Source organism: Clavelina lepadiformis, chromosome 3 (assembly GCF_947623445.1).
Source record: "Clavelina lepadiformis chromosome 3, kaClaLepa1.1, whole genome shotgun sequence".
NCBI lineage: Eukaryota > Metazoa > Chordata > Ascidiacea > Aplousobranchia > Clavelinidae > Clavelina > Clavelina lepadiformis.
Window position 1 is genome coordinate 20,085,820 of NC_135242.1, and position 11,494 is coordinate 20,097,313.

Genomic DNA, 11,494 nt, shown 5'->3' on the forward strand with positions numbered 1-11,494 from the left:
ACAGTAAACATTACCAGTAAACAAATTATATTACCAAAACTTCACCTTCGTTTGAAGCTTCAACGCATCCTAAAGAGCGTGACCTTGCTGTTTAAATAATTGTGATCTAGCTCAACAGATGCTTTGAAAAGAAAACATGGGCAAGATCTACAATGTCAAAACTTGTCGAGAACAAAACAAAAAGGACTGGTCCAATTAACACAACCAATGCAGCAATATGAAATACGGAAAGCCACTTACTGTAAAACCCATCTTTATAGCATATTTCGGACTTTTGATGTAGTTCCTTAGCCTGGATTGCCAGGGCTGTATTATACCAATTAACGCGTGTCATTGTCTTATCAAGGAGCGTGTATGCGCCGTATATATACTTAAATCGAAAAATTTCCTATAGACAAGAAATAGCAATAGCAAAAATTGGTGATAACTCCGATATTATAGATGTATTTTGAGAGTTTGTCTGGCTGAAATAATATTAATGGATTTGCTGAATTTGTTTAGTTAGGATTCCTATATCGTGGTTAGGACTGTCCGGTGTTGATATTACTTTTTGTCATACTGTTGTCTTCGGTTCAAATCTCTTACACTACAAACTTCGTCTGCGAAGTCTATGGCTATATTTGCTATTATACCCAATGAGCGACAACAACGGAAGTCCAAAATTTTACAGTTTTTTGAAAATACATTATATACGGTATATACTATATACCATTCATTGCATGCATTACAACTTTTAATACAAAAAACTATTTCAATCCAACCAATTTTCAAAACAGAAAGTTGTTTTAACCGAGGTTTAGGTCGCCATTTTTATATCATATTGTTAAGACGTAAGATATATATCTACTAGGCTACAGTAATTATTCCATCAAGCAAGTAAAAAATATCACACTCTAATGCAGTCATTTTAGTATTTCACTCGTGAGAACAACGGTACAAGGCATGGACACGCTTTCATATCAGGCTGTAGTTTCAAACAACGTAGTATTATTGAGCAACATTGTGGTCATTGTTGAAACAGCTGAGTTAAACGAAAATTAATAGTGCTATGAAGCAGACCGCAATTTGGTTGAGTTAACGCTTTTGTAATAAGCTGTGGACGTGCGGCAAGAAATCTACTGATCAAAGTAGTTAAGATTATACAATACGTTTAATTCAGTATGAGCTGAAGCTAAATATAAACAATAACCATTCAACGACAGAGAAAAAACACGCAAAGCATTCCTTTAGAGATGTGAAGAGGACCATACAGTTGTGAATGTTAACTTATTTGTCTTCCGTGACAGGTGTAAATTGTAGAGGAAGGGTACAAAATTATCTTTTCGAGAGCAATCCTTGTGTGAGTATTTTCCTTGTCAACTTACACAGGATCGGGGGTTAGTTTCATTTCAAGAAATTATTAAAGATTAAGTTACCGACCATTTGAGCTTCGAGGCTGTTTATACAGGAGCTTATACATATAAATGATTACACAGCGGAACGGTCGGACGGCGATTGTAAATAACCTTTATTCTATTTAATTTTATAGGCTCTGTTGCAGGTCATCATTCTAGGATTACAATGATTTTTCCTTCGTTGAAGTAAACGAAAGTGCACTTGGGCGGTGGTGTTGGAACGACTTGACTCGGGGAGGACCCAGTCGTATTTTTAAATGACTAAATTCGAATAAGACTTTTGATATGAATCGACTTAAGTCCAACCAAGTAAACTATGACAGCCCCAATTATCGCTTTACGTAAAAAATAGGATATTTCTAAAGCAAATTTTTCTTTTCTGAGGTAAGTTATAAACCAGATAACAAATTTAAAACAACCTTGACGAACTAACTGTAAGTAGCGCATATATCGTGACTTCAACAAACTATACGAAGTAAAGGCGTTGACTTGATTTGAGTCACATTTTAGGTTGACTCGAGGAGTAACATTTAACCTTGATTACGACTCTACAATTTAATATATTTTATGCAGTTAAAACAAGCTCAAGTTTTTGGCTCTTTTTGGAATTGCATGTTTTGTTCGGCAGCTCAAGGTAGGCTATAGAATAGACATTAAACTGATTTTAGGGTTGCCACGGCAGCTTGCAACACATGACGGAGAAGAAATGAAATGTTTCTTTGCTTTTGTAGATAAAACGGTTATAAGATTCCTTGCCATTCCAAATCGCATTATTTATGAGGTGTTATTTCCGAATACGAAGCACAAATAGTACAGTGTGAAATAATTGATGATGCTTACGCTTAATGATGTTGTCATTGTATTCCGTGTACCCAGATAAAAAGTAATCTATAAGCAATTTTGAACTGGCCCAAGTTTGCATGTAAACTGCTGCGTGTACTGAAGTACATCTCCGTGGCGCCAGTTTAGCATCCGAATCGATTGGATTTTGTAAAGTCACAACACGCTTGCCTGGAACATGTTATATAGATTTGATAAAACTTCTACGGTTTTAGCCGAGCGTTGTCCCAAAAGAAAGCAAACAAAGCAAGCGTGAAGTCGCCGGAAATATTCCATTTTCGCCCCTTTAGTTTATTATTAATAAACTGACGAACGACGAAAAACAAATAATTCCATCAACTTTACAAAGCGCAGCGCACTGTTCGTCGGTCCTTTGATTGTAAGATAATTGGACGAGCACAAACAGACATATCCTTTCAACAGAATCACGCAAATATATTATTAACGAATTTGGTATTGTGTAGCTGTATATACACGAAAGACATTGTGTTATCCCGCGCGCAAATTCCGCGAAACGATTGTGCATTTCAATGCTTGTCGTCCATTGTGCAAAGATGAGCGGGTTTGCAAACGTTGTCGACCTTTATTATGCGAAGGATCGAAATTGTTTGTTCGTCATTGTTTGCTTTTCCATCAGACGATTTTTGCGCAGCCCGTTTCGCGTTTTTATTTGACATGTTTTTGTTTTCCAGGGTGGGGCACCATTGCGATTGTGTGTAGGATTACAAGGGAAGTAAACGCGGCCAACGTTTTTTACGCATTTCACTTTATTCTGACGAACAAAGCAGATCAAACAGTTGTATACCTACACATCGTGTCTTGTATTTGCTTTTTGCCAGCTCTATAGAGGGGCAACACAAAAGATATTGCAAGGTATGCGCTGTCAAACGTGTTGAACAAACAGCAGGTTTTATTGGGCTTTGTTGTTCGCTCTGTAATTAAATTTGCTCAAAATTTACCAAATCTTTCGGTTGGTCTTTTTATCCTGACCACATGGGGTCAGGCAAGAGCGTACTGCACTTGTCGGTATGTGAATTGAGCGAACGGTATGTTTTTGGCTGGCTTTGATGGTAGCCGACTGAGATTTATTTTGCGAAATATGCATTGGTTAAAGCAAGGAATTACCCAGCTTATAAACAGTCGTTGTGATCTTGAAATATGCGTGAAAAATATTTCATTTATCGCATATTTCCGTTTCTAAACATAGGAAGAAATATGGAAGTGGCGATAAGATCTGCAGAATGAAAATAATTTGTATAATATTTATTGTGTATAAGCAAGATTATTATTCGCACGCGATACGACTTAATTTCTATTTATAAACTTGTCAGCATCGTAAATTAATGCACTGACCACAATGGAAAAATTGGCCTTTTGCCGTCGCATTTTGTTTTGTTCAACTGGGCGTGTAGTTGTTTGCTAACCGAAGACGAATCACACTACAGCATCTGTATGTTTGTTTGCCAAAGGAGGATTGATTTAGATTAAACTTTCAAACCAACATTAGCATTCTAGCACAGTAGCACTTTAACGCTTCCCCTTTCAGAGTCCAGCAAAAGCTACACTGCTACAGCATACTTTCATCTTAAGTGAGGAGCAAGCGCTAAGACAATTAACCTTAAACCAAACAATATCAGTAAGTATAACGTGCAAAGGATTTTTCAAAAATAGTTAATGGTTACGCAGTTATCACTAAAAATGTATCGGAAAACTCACAAACGCAAGTGATGATATTTATGACGTCATAATGTTAAATCCATGTGCGTGACCGCCTAAGTCTATGCCTAAATGGTACTGAATACGAATAGGTAAGGAATTGGAAGGAGATCTTGACTTGGCTACTAGAAGCAGATATATAGTTTATATGTACTTAAATGCACAACAGGAACATCTTGTGTTAATGCGGCCTAATCTAACATACGGTTACTCCGTTAGTGTATTTGTACATGTGAAGGGACATGCTAGTTAGTTGCAGCTCACTGTGCTCAGTCTCGGGCTAACAGCCATAACCAGGCCCGGTACTGGTATTTGCCATGAAGACACGATAGCTTTAACAGCAAATACACTGTGACCAAAAATATTTCTATACTGAGAGTAACGTCACCTGCAACTAATCATTTTCCTCCGAAGTTGTATTAAATCCAAAACGCACTAGCTAGACTACAGTACATCTACAACTATACCGGCATGAAACACCAGCGGTCACGCACATGGATTTTTTATGGTAAGTCATAATTGCCCCGATTTAAGTCATAGTAAATGTTAAATCTGCGATACATTTTCGGCGATAAATGCTTAACCACTGAATTTTATTGAAAAATTCTTTGTCCAATTGCAATTTTACTTTGATTTAAGGTTAACCTGGGTTAGGACTTGCCCGTCATTTAGTAAAGGGTTGCATTTAGGAAAGGTTTTCTTACTTAATTTCTATATTGACAGAAATAGGCATTAAAATAGTAAATTAATAACTTACTGTTTCAAGCCAATTTAACGTTGCAATCGGGTAGTGGTTCTAGTTTATTCGTTAACTTGCATCCTATCAAATATTATAAAACTTTTAGTAAGTTAACCAAGGAAGCTTAAGACAAAAGAATACGAATACAAATCGCCGAAGGCTTTGAAAAAATGACGTGACATGATTTATTGAACATGTTTTCCGCAGTTTGCAAATTTTCCTTGTACGGGAATGCAATAAAATCTGTTACGTTGAAGATTTGCATGCAGTCTTTGCGCATTTGCCTTTGCAAATATTACCACACTGCGGCATGGTTTTCCAGGAATTCTTTGCTTATATGATCATACGTTTTGCAGTGTTATGGTGTCTTGTAGTTTGTAGTAGTTCTTGTAGCAGTGTCTTGTAGTTTCTCTGCAGTCACAAGAAGATGCGAAATAAACACTGGCATAGTCGAGGGTAATTTTCCTTACAGATTCTGGTATTTTTACTTACGTAATATTTCAAACCCGATTAGTCATTGGTTTCAACAATAAAGCTCTGTTGCTTTAATGACTTTTCGGTCGTAATTTAAGCGCCGATTTCAACGTGGTCATTTTAAATTTTCTCAGCTTTTAACAACTTGGTCTTTATCTGGTCCTACTTTTGCCAACAAGGTCGTTATGTTTAGTAATGCTTTTGTTTCCGACGCTACTGTCATCAACGAAGAAACGCGTTTGTAACGAAGTCGTATCGTGTGTTAACACTTACACCACGCGCGTTTGCGTTTGTAATTTCATTAAGGTCCTGGAATTGTTTGTTCGGGACATACCGCCCTTCCAATAAAAACGTGTTTATAAATAAATAATGGCTTTTCTTCTCTGAATGCTGAAAAAGCCGTTTGCGCTCCGAACCCTTTCTATTGATCGCATCTTGCCGTTTATAACCGACATTACGATGTTTGTCACTTTCCTATAGTTGCCTCCATATATGGCGATTGAAAGCCCCCCGTGGGGTTACTGGGTAAACAATCCATCCGACCGACCCGATAAAAGATCCAGAAAGGCTTCCTGGCCAAGACAAAGGCTTCAACGCGTTTGTGCTATTTTGTTTACTTTGGCAGAGACGAAACCATATACACAGGTGTTTACTGTTATTTGTTTATTACTCGATTGGCTTTTTGCTTTTTATGACTTGGTCACACGGGCATTTTCTTTTCGTGTCGTAATATTTTGACGATCAACAAACCCTTTATTCATACCTAGCCATTCTTTTTCGTCAGAACCTTTCCATAACGCAATAAAGCCGTGTCCGTGTCTTTCCTTATAAATCTGGCCATAATGGAATGCAAGACTGCGCCATATAGGCATCGTTGACAGAACGATCATCACCACACAGTTGCCACCAAACACATACATCGATCCTTGCATCGTTTTCATGCTCAGTTGTTCACTTTTCCCATGACACGGGGTTTCGTACAATTTGTTTCATTTTGATATTGAGAACTTCTGTTTGCTTATAAACGAAGAAAGTTTTTCCCAGAATATAAATTACAGTAATTGTGTTTAAGGGCGTGTATATTCCAATGTAATTTTAATGTTGTTTGCGTGTCACATGAAAGGATACGGAGCACTCAGAGGTTAGAAACGCATCAGGCACGCTTCGTAGACAAGTTCGATGCTTAAATAAATAAGCTTCGTAATCGGATAAACGCTTGCCGATCGCAATTCTTTGAATGGCTTTATTGCAAATGACCTGTTTGCAAACACTAGTTCCTCTTTTGAATAATTCATTCTATTTGGAAAGATCAAAGATCACGCGTTATAAAGGAAAGAGATTCGTCACCGCGTAAACTCCGATTTAGAATTTGCAAAACGCGCGTTTTTAGCTGAGTCGTCAACTACAAACAGTAATTGCTGATTGCAGCTTGCACAGGCTCCAATGAGAAAAAATGTCGAAATGTTTGCTCCTTTTCCGAATTCAGCGTATAGACGGTGCGACATTTTGGACATAACGTAGGATTTCTCAGCACTGTTTAAAGAAGCCGTTTAGATGTGCTGCAGAGTTCAGTGTTCACATGTTTTAAACGTTTGTGCAGGGGACTGAGTGATTGATTTTTATCTTGCGGCTGCACTTGACAACATTGCAGCAGAAGGCGAATTTATGCCGTTGTGGGCCGCAGATTTTAATAACTACTGACACTTACCGAGAACTCGTCGAAAAACGAAACTCGCATAATCCACAAGAACATATTAATATTTTATGAGGAAGCGACACTCTATGATTGCATGTGGCGTGTGCCATTGTTGACGGCGGGGCGTTGTGTGTCAGTAGGCTGTCAGATGCGCCCAGGTTCAGTTGCTGTACCTTTAACATTAATTTGTGTTGTTTATATTAATGCAAAAGCTATCACGCTTGACAAGAGCGAAGGCACGGTGCAGAAGGGCAAAGCGGAGCCTTTAAGTTTAGGTTAAATTCTCCTTGGGAGCTGTTTGTGTTTCGTCAGTTTTCATTTGAAGCAGGCGACAGTTTTGTCGTGGATTTGAAGCCGCGTTTTGTTCCCGTTGTTGTCTTCGTTTTGTTTTGACCTGTCATAAGTTGATGTGATTAATTGTTGTGCCTTGCTCATATCCGACTTAATAGTCGCGTAGGAGGCTGTGCTTTTTTCGGTCATGGTTGTATTATTGTTTTAGAAATTTCAAGTTTTAAATTAATGTGTAACGAAGACATGACGTTACCATGCGACTTACCATCTGAAAGAATTCTCACTGTCGTTAGTCGAATGATATCATGATGTGCCGTGTTATGGTCGTCAGTGTCGTATGCTATAACTGTAATTGCTACAAAGGCTGTTTAGGAGAAGATATACGACTTTATTGAGCGCTGGCACAGATTTTTTATGTTTTGTAGTTTTTGCAGGTTTCCCGAATGTAGGTCTCGCGACTAAGTAATTTTATACAAGCGGATGTCTGTAAATGGAAATTACATTGCGTTAAAGTCGGGCATTAAAATTCTAATTTACGATACGACGAGGTATCCGTTTGGTATTATGTCTGACATCACTATACGAAGCCGTAAAATAATCAAAAAAGGGGAGTGAAGAAATATACCTTGCCTTTAAGTGACCTAGTCTGTGTTAAATTATGTAAGTGTGAATTAAATAGCTATTTTGACAGTAAATTTACGAACGGGCACAAAACGTAATTGCGGTATTATTGAGATTCCTGTAAATGGTGATAGGTTGTCTATCAAATTTTATGGTAAATCTATTTTCCGCAAACATAATCACAAACGCGTTCCAAGAAAGCGCATTATTGGGGAAAAACTTGTTGGGTTTCTATAGCCTAATTGCGATGTCTATTATGGCGTGTTTCAGTAAGCAGCAGCCTTCACACGATTGCATGGAGATCTCGATTAAACATTGGACAATTTTTTCACGCACTTACTGACGGCTGGTTCTGTATCTTTATAGGAAACCCTATAATAGGGCTATAATAGGACACCAGCCATGTCGTGTGTTGATGACCTTGCTCTACAGTCTCATAAACGGAAGGTTTGTAGGAGAATAAAAGGCGGCCTCCTATTTTTTAGTTACGCGAGCCCTCGATTGTCATTCATCAAAATGTCGTGTTTGTTTATTGGTTTGTTGTTCAAAACATGGCTTTAATCTTTGAGGAATGCCTCTTAGTAGGCTAAGGAAAAGGCCACAGCGTGAGTGACAAAACAAAGCTTCCTATAAACGACATGCTTAATTAAAAGCAAAACTTGATTTTCTTAGCCGCTTGTTTACAGGAAATGCATATCGCGATCGTTATTAAATTCAGCTTTGTCGTGATCATTAACATTGCAGTTTTTTTAAGTTTTTAATTTTACTAAATGCCAAGTTATGAAATGAAAGCTTTGTGAAAAACTTTGCTTTACGTAAGTTTTGGAATGACGTTTGACTTGGCTTATAAACTATATTTATTTAGACATACAAATTACAGGACATTAAAATTTATCTTTATCTTTATAGATTGTGTGGTAAATTCTCATGACTTAAAAATATTTTTTAGAAGTTTATTTCAACTTATGAAGGTGTCAGTATTTTCTTTAAGCTGACGAGTGAGTTTTTTTTGTGTTGTAATTTGAATAAAGTGTCATTATGACATAGTTAGATTGTAGACAAACTTCATGTTCAAGTACCATTTCCGCTCCAGAAAATAATAGAAAATAAAAATAGTTACATTCGATGGACATTCCAAATCACATGACATGTAACGTCTTTACTAACGTGACAAATTTTACCTTTTTTGCTTTATTCAGCCGTCAGTAACTACCACGGTCTGTAACTTTTGTTGTACTATGCTTTTCTCATTTATTTTCTGGTATTGCTAGTTGCTTGTTTGTACGAACGCACTCGCAATTCCTGTTTCCTGAGCATCGTTTAAATTATATATAGTTGGCAATTGTGCCCAGTAATTTCGTCGAAGCGATTAAATCGTCTCACTAGTGGGCGCAAACGTTTAAAATTAAAATAATCTCTTGCTTGACTCCACTTTTGAGTTGGAGCCCGTTGCGTCCAACCAAAAGCAGCATTAAATACGATACAAAATGTTAGGAGGGTTGCAAGAATGTCGTATTTACGTAATTGTGTTTATGTGCACAACTACTCGTGTTGTAGGTAGGGCGTTTATCCTTCGGGATTTTGCTTGCATTTGTTTTCCTTTCCTCAAAAAAGATGTTAACACTATGGCTAGGTGAGCATTGACTGTGTACCTGGGAAAAATGTTTGTTTTGTGCACTGGCTTTAAACCTAACTTACAGCGTTGCCCTCGAGATCTAAAATTTTCAACAAGATTTTTCAGGAGGTCGAACAAACTCATTCGAGCCCTGCGGTCATTTTTAATTAATGATTTTTCTGTTTGATCAAGAAGCAAAACCGTAGTTTCTAGGAAAGTGGACCGCCATTTTTCTTCTACTTTGTTATGGAGTAAACTTGGTCAATCAGACAATTGTGGGACCAGTTCTTTTTTCGTTGAAAATGTTTGCTTTTAGATATTTTCCTTGCACACTTCTGCCCGTAAAATGTTTAGTTAGAGCTCATTTGAAAATGGCGGAATAATGCTTTTGATATGAGGCATTTGAATGCTTATCAACAACTGTGACAAAGTTAGTCGGTGACTCGTCGCATAAAATAGCAGAAAATTTGCGATAAGATTTCTGTTTTTTTTTTGGCTGAAGATAAAATTATGTTAGTGTTTTGTTTCAAGAGGCAATAAATTTGTTTGTTTATTTGTTTGGCAGTTTATGTGCTTGTTTGTTTATTTATTTTGGGTGAAGTAAACTTACTTTCTAATCGCGGGTTTTATCAAAAACACAAAGGGTTTTGAGCCTAATAACAAATTCGTCGTAAATATGCGTTTATTTGAATGAAATCCTTGTCGCTGAAAAACTGTAGCCTACGTCTTGTGGTCAATTTTAGAACATTTTGTATTGTAGCAAGAGAGACCAGTGGTATATTTTCATAAATAAGCTATTAAATTACACAAAGTTGAATGCAGATTTACGATCTGGGAGGGAATCATTGATTTATAGGCTCAGGGCGAATCTGTCTTTAAACACTTGTAAAAAAATGGTGACAGGCAACCACTTTGTCTGATGTCATGACTCAGTTTCAATGAACCCGTCTGTTCTCATCCTACAAAGTAGCTGTAAACTCTGTTGTTTTGTTATTTATTTTGTGTTATTTTTGTTCTCTATATAATAGTCGCGCACGTCTTAACCTAAATGCCGACATGTTGCGCGGCTTTTTGAAAACTGCAACGTACGCCTGACCACTGCTCTTGAGTGAGAAGGCCCAGGCCGTGACTTTGATCGATTTGCACCTGCCCTTGCTACTGAGATTAAAAGTAGCGGAAATGACCAATAATTCAGTTCCCGGTCACTCTTTGATTTATCGTTCTTTCCCTGACCAATCCTTCCCTCACCACCAATGGTTGATGGATGCTTTGAAATTCCAAGTCGTGTTACCCCCATGATTGACAGGCTTGGGTGCTTCTTTAAATACTCGAGCGATTAACGCAGTTGTTACTAAAGAGTAAAATACCACTTTATATAAGCGAGGACTGTTTAGATATTTAGACGACGATTAGTTTTTTCTAGCGGCTTGATGGAAAACTTCCGTCGCGTTTTTCTTTATTTCTTTGCGAAGTACAAGACAAGATGAGGCGAGCATGACTGAAAGCGCAAGCAACAATAAATCATCAGGAAATCGGCAAGTTCCAGTTTTATTGGCGAAGCAAAAAGTACATTTGACACTTTTGTTTTTGTGTTATTTGCATGAAGTTGAGTTCTTTGGATAAGCTTTTGGATAATTTTGTTTGGTGATCTGTATAATAATCGAAACGGTTCTCAGCAGGATCTTGATTGCTTTGACCGGTAATTATGACCTTATCAAGGTCACTATTTCCAACCTTACTGGTACCACCACTTCGGAAGGGTCACGTAATGCTTCAATTTGCGGCGTGGCCTCCAATACAAAACCTTTTTTCCTGTCGTTTTTTGTCAACTACACCCGTTGTCAAAGCGTGACTATCTCGCCTAATTAAGGGTTGTCGATATTAGTTACTTGTTAACGCACCAGCGTGCGCCCTAAGCGTATCGAGCGATCGTTTAAAACGGTTCCGCAATTGATACTTTTAGTATTAATATATTATGTGTCAGTTTGAGAGACTCGAGCAGACAGAGAGTGCACGAGGTGTACCGATAATATTTTTTTCGCCTTTTGAGAAAGGATTTTCCTTTTTCACGTCTTCTGTCACTTGACAAGCGGCGTTGCGCGACACCC